The 6,363-nt window shown below is 37.8% G+C and overlaps 1 long non-coding RNA gene across 1 annotated transcript in view; it reads left to right on the plus strand.

Moving 5' to 3' along the window:
- Nucleotides 1–2,642, plus strand: part of LOC132425447 (uncharacterized) — an 87,684-nt gene extending 85,042 nt beyond the window's left edge. Inside the window, exons 3-4 of the long non-coding RNA XR_009519439.1 lie at nt 2,053–2,200; nt 2,560–2,642. This is a non-coding gene — a long non-coding RNA (uncharacterized lncRNA). The remainder of the gene's footprint in view (nt 1–2,052; nt 2,201–2,559) is intronic.
- The last annotated feature ends 3,721 nt before the right edge of the window (nt 2,643–6,363 follow it).

Below are 6,363 nucleotides of genomic sequence, written 5' to 3' on the forward strand. Positions count from 1 at the left end.
CTTCCTTGCCTTTTGGGGGTCTGAGGTCTTCTGCCAGCGTTCAGTAGGTGTTCTGTAGGAGTTGTTCCACGTGTAGATGTATTTCTGGTGTATCTGTGGCGAGGAAGGTGATCTCTGCGTCTTACTCTTCCGCCATCTTCCCGGAAGCCTCTGCCATCAGATTTTACTGGAGACAAGGAAGACTGTTGTTGTAACCTAGGGAGTGTGAAAAACTTGATCTAATGTCACAGAAATGAAAATATAAGAAGGGAGGGTCCAGGAGGTGGGAACACATTTGGCTGTTGTAGATCAGCTTTGTGACTTGTCTTCTTAGTATAAGACTCCAGTGCTGGGTGTGACTTGAGAGGTGATTAAAGGGGCTAGTTGTTCACAGTTATATCTTTGTTGATCTGGCAAGTCACTGTCTTTCCTCCAACTTGACCTGGAATTGCCAGTGTTCATCGCTGGGTTAAAGCACAAAGACAAAACTCATTTGAAAGTCTTTGTATCTGGTAGGGTGGGACAGTAACCTTTTATCAGCCTCCCTCCCATCTCTGAAAAGTATTGTTAGTATTTAAGGAAATCTGCCAGCTCTTTTGAAAAATCGGCCCTATACCCTCCAAGGCAATGAAAGTGGCTGAACCTCACAGCCCAGGCTTCTCTTTCTAGAGGTGCATCTTTCCCTTGGAGATCTCACTGATTCCTCCCGTTAGTGCTGGGATTGCTCTTCTCTACCTCTCCGACCTAGGAAGACCCAGGCTGGGGTTCATTAAAGGAGCTTGATGACAGGCTTAGGTGCAAGAACCTATTGACCTCAAGCAGTGCTGTACCCCAGAACCTCAAAAGTTCTTAAGTGGCAGCCGGTGTGGGATGAAAGCTCAGCCCTCTCTTGGCCCTCATGCCCATGCCGTCCCCGCTGTTCACTGCTTTGAATAAAGTTGCTCATGTATTGATCTCTCCTCCTTATAAGGTCCCTTATAAACAAGGTTAATGCCTTATTCATCTTTGTAGCCCCTTACCGTTGAACACACAGTACCTTGCACTGGTGCTTGTAAATACGTTAACAGCACAATGAGAATATACAGCATTGTTGTTATTCTAGGTTTATTTAGGAAAATAACCCTAAATTAATTAGTAGAAATCAGTTCATCAAATTAGTTAGGATAAACTAGTTTAGTAGACGCTTTAGTAGAAATTAGTTTGTCAAATTAGTTATTTGGCCTTGGATTAGCTTTGAGGCCGTGGATAGTGAACATCAAGGCCTTAGGAAAGTGCCAGGGAGCCTCAGAGACACCGAAAGAAAGGAAATATATAAAAACAGAAGCAGAGAACCAAAGTCAAACTTCATTTACTTAATAATCTTACCTCAAATTATTCTGCCTATACCACTGTACATTCACTTGAATGATATCTCCCCCTGCCCTTTTTTAATGGTGTATTTCCTCAGTATCTCCAAAGAGAGTACAAATAGAGCATAGTATTGCTTTTCAAGACTAGGCACTGTGGGCTGTCTCTCCCCCCAACCCCCCGCCCCAAATCTATAATATTGGCACAAAGACGATGCTCAAGAATTGCTTGTGAGTGGAAAATACATAAAACTTCATACAGTGAGGCACTGTCTCTTTCTTGTTCCTTTTATCTTTAGCCTAGCATGCAGTAGTTTCAATGAGTTTTTTTGTATGAATAAATATATTTTCTCGGTGGTCTTTGAATCCAGCCCCCCACCTTTTTCTTTCAGGGCTGGAACAACCAATATCTCTGACAACTTAAACTCTCACTCCCTTGTATTGATCACATCTGTAAGTACACAATAGGAGCATTACACTCTTCAGTTAAAATTCCAGCAGGGAGCTATGACCAACAATTATTTCGCTTAAATGACTTTCATATCTGTGATCAGCTCTAGAGCTAAGGGGCTAGTTGAACCTGACCACAGATGACATTAGATGATTTAATAGTATCAACTCGGTTTTGAAGTTGTAAGTTAAATAACGTTCATATGTCAATATAGAAGATGACGCATTTAAGAACCCCAAGTTTCTTTCATATTCAGTTATTCAGAGTCTTTTTCAGGGTCATTGTCAGATAATTGCTCAGATGAACTCTAAGGAAATACCTGTATGTTCCTGTGTAATGAAGACCAGTTCTTGCACCCTGAAAGAAGTCCACACCATTCCTCCATCAAGAGGAACTCTTGATGTAACTGGAAGAATTTTAGAAAGTAAGAATATATCTGTGTAATAATGTTGCACAAACACTGGAGTTTATTTCTGAGTTGCAGTTCATCAATTCTGGGTCCATATGCTTATTTATTTTTATTTATTTATTAATTTATGATATGAATTATATATGTAATTTGTATATTTTATTATATTTATATATATATTTATTTATTTTTATTATATGAAATATTTTTCGATATACCATAGAAAGAAGGAAAATTTTAAATGAACATTAACTTTTTCATTAAATTGTTCTATACTGCCATTTTAAGAAGTGCCTAGTATTCCACCTAATGAATGGATCATAATATGAATAAGTTTAAAATAAAATTTGCTAAAACAAAATATCTTCTCTTAGTCAGCCATCCACAGTTTCTTCCAAGACTTCATTCTCAGCTGCTAGGGAGAAAACACTCAACACAAAAGAACCTCAGCTCCAGGTAAGATAAATGGTTTAAATTTCACTTAAAAAAAAAATTGAAGTAGAGTTGATTTACAATGTTGTGTTAATTTCTGCTGTACAGAAAAGTGATTCAGTTATATATATATGTATATATATACATATATATATACACATTCTCTTTTTTATTATTCTTTTCCATTATGCCTTTTCACAGAATATTGAATATAGTTCCCTTTGCTATGCAGTAGGACCTTGTTGTTTATCCATTCTATATATAATAGTTTGCATGTGCTAACCCCAAACTCCCACTCCATCCCTTTCCTCCCCTCACCCTTGGCAACCGCAAGTCTGTTCTCTATAACTGTGACTCTGTCTCTTTCATAAAAGTTATTTGTGTCATATTTTAGATTCCACATAGTAAGTGATATCATATGGTATTTCGCTTTCTGACTTAACTTCACTTAGTATGATAATCTCTAGTTCCATCCATGTTGCTGCAAATGGCATTTCATTTTTTTTATGGCTGAGTAGTATTCCATTGTATATATGTACCACATCTTCTTTATCCTAAATGGTTTAAATTTGATGTCTCATTGAAGATCTGGATCTTAGGTTCTTTTCTCTCTAAAATACAGGAGGTTGGTCCCAGGATGCCCAGTAGATACCAAAATCCAGGGAGCTCAAGTCCCTTATGGCATAGTATTTGCATATAACCTATGCAATCCTCTTGTATACTTTAAATCACCTCTAGATAACTTATGATACCTAATATGATGTAAATACTATGTAAATAGTTGTAAACACAATGTAAATGCTATGTAAATAGTTGCCTTACATGGCAAATTCATGTTTGGCTTTTTGGAACTTTCTGGGTATTTTCAATCTGTGGTTGGTTGAATCTGCAGATTTGGAACCGTGGATAAGGAGGGCTGACTGTATCAAGGATCTTTGTTCCAGGGGGTGCAGAGTAGACATAGAAAGATCCCTTTTGTCTTGGTACTCACCAAGGGAGCACCCCAAATTCCTGTGTTTGTTTCTTTAAGTCTTGGGTAGCACCTAGATGTCAAACAGATAATTTCTTTTTCAGGAAGTTTTCTGGATGAGAAATCCACTCCTTCTCTGTGATATAGGGTGGTCTAGCGAGCTAGGTAAAATAAATAGCAAGATTTTGTAGGATCTTCCTTGATTATACTTAAATCACGTTCTTGCTCATACTTAAAGTATAAATCCACAGTCATTTATAAAGCAGCAACTCTTTGCTGAAATTGGGGCACAAGCATGAGTAAGACTGAATCTTTTAAAGAAGAGAGCTTTCCATCTCTATTGGCAAAGTGAGTCATTATTGTAAATGCTTCTGAAGAATGTAAATTATTTGTAAATAACATTTGTAGGGTTTTTTAAAATGTAAAATTTATTGTCATACATATATTTATGGCATAAATGGCCTGACCTGCTTCTTTCAGAGTCTCATACTTCTTCTGTCTTGAGGCCCCATACCTGGGACTTTGGGTTGCTTCCATATTTACTAGTCCTTAGTAATAAATTACCAATAAAGAAATGTTTAATAACTAAAGACAGAAGTTGTATTTGATATCTACATTGATAATCATCAGCTTGATGCCATTCCTTAACGTCCCACAAAAACACGTGTTTTTTTTTGGGAGGAGGAGGAGGATCCCAAAAGGAGGATCCCAAAATCCTCCAGAGGAGGATCTAACCATTGCATCTTCCTCCATTTGGTGGATGTCCTATCAGTTCTTCTTAAGGTTAACGGCTCCCTATTCAAAGAGGGATTTCTGTCCTCCTCGCAGCACTAGCTACGTCTTTTTTCTTTCATTGATTCATCAGATATTTACTGAGCGCCTACTCTATGGTACTGTTCTCTGCTTATGATACCACGTCTTGGGCCCAAGGCATTTCCCTGCCTCTGTCAAAGTCACTGTTTTGATCATCGTTCCAGCACATGTCCTAGATACACTAGAGGTTTTCCCTGGGACTTGGACTAAAAGTAAGGTAACTCAGCTTTAATTGAATATGCTCTGTCTTATTTGATGAAACTAATGAAAATTACAAGCATTTAAAATTATGAATTACTTTAATAAGGACAAAGTAATTTCATAAATTAATTAATATATCATTTATTAACTGCCATTAAATCCTTGTTAATTAAGTAAAATGATAAAGTTAAATTAAAAGATGGATGATTTCCTAAAGGAGATGAAATTGTGATTTAAACATCTTTTCTTAATTGGTTTAATTGACAAGCACGGCATTGTACAATATAATTCATCCAGGACTGGGAACTACAGGCTGACAAAAGATGTCACACAGATAGAGCATTTTGTGAGCAGGAAGCAGTGAGGATTATTCTCTAGAGAATGATCACATTGTATTTTACTCTACTCCAGTGGTTATGAACTTTGTCTTGGTTAAGAGTTCAATATACATAAGTCAACTAATGTTTATTGAGTATCTCTTATATGCCAGGCATTTAGGGCATAAGAACTAAGGATTTATTTGAACAAAAATAGATCCTTTTGAGAATTTGATGAAAGCTAAAGATTTCTTCCAACAGAATAAATAAAATATAAACATGCAAACTCACACCAGCTTTTACACGCAAACTCTCAGGAGGTATATAGACCCCTAAAGTTCATTCATGGAGACCCTCAGGTCTGTGGACTTAATTTAAGGACCCTCCCCTATTTGAAGTTATTCAAGCAAGGAATGATGTGTGTGTCTTAGGACCAGGCACTTCACCTCCCTAGGCTTCCATATTTTTGCCTATTAAATGAGAGCGGTAGATGAAAGCCTTCCATTTTTAAAAATCTGTAAACCTACGAATGGGTGTTATAAATATGCTTGTCTGTTTACATCATCTGTCTCTCTGTTGCTCATATTTGTGTGTGGAGGTAGGAAAGAATAGCACAAAACAGAGCATAACAAAACAGAATAGGAATCAGAGAATCCTCTGGAGTTTAGATATCACATCAACTCATCCATGAGAAGAGACAGTGGCAATCCAGATGGTAAATGGTCCCACAGTGAGTGAGTGTCGGAGTCGGGACTTGGCTCTGCATTTCCTGACCTCCAGTCAGCTGACCACAGTGCCGCAGTGTGTATGAAGATTTATCTCCCACTAATGCCTACAAGTCGTTACACTAGCTTAATAACATCTTTCAAAATGGATATCAAAATTCATACATTGAAGTTCCACCCCCCAGGACCTCAGAATATGATCTTATTCTTTACCAAGGTAATCAAATTAAAATTAGATCATTAGAGTGGGCCCTAATCCAATATATCTGTTGTCTTAATAAAAAGGAGACATTTTGAGATGGGTGCTCACACAGGGAGAATGTCATGTGTAGATAAAGGCAAAGATCAGGTGACGCTTCTATAAACCAGGGAACACCAGATGTTGTTCACAAACCTCCAGAAGCTAGGAGAGTCTTGGAACACATCTCTCTCACAGCTCTCAGAAGAAACAACCTTGATTTTGGACTTCCAGCCTCCAGAAATGTTGTTTAAGCCACCCAGTTTGTGGTACTTCGTTACAACAGGCCTAGGAGGTCAAATGGCCCTCTGGGCTTTGGTTTCCTCATCTGTCAAGTGAGGGGTAACCCAGATAGGTAAGTAGCTCTCAGATGGTGTTCTGGGAGCCCTTCAGGGGCCTGTGTGATACAAGAAAACTGTGAAGAAAAAAATGTATCTATGTATGTATATAAGTAAGTATGTCTGTTTGTTCAGGATTCCCCT

Source organism: Delphinus delphis, chromosome 5 (genome assembly GCF_949987515.2).
Source record: "Delphinus delphis chromosome 5, mDelDel1.2, whole genome shotgun sequence".
Lineage (NCBI taxonomy): Eukaryota > Metazoa > Chordata > Mammalia > Artiodactyla > Delphinidae > Delphinus > Delphinus delphis.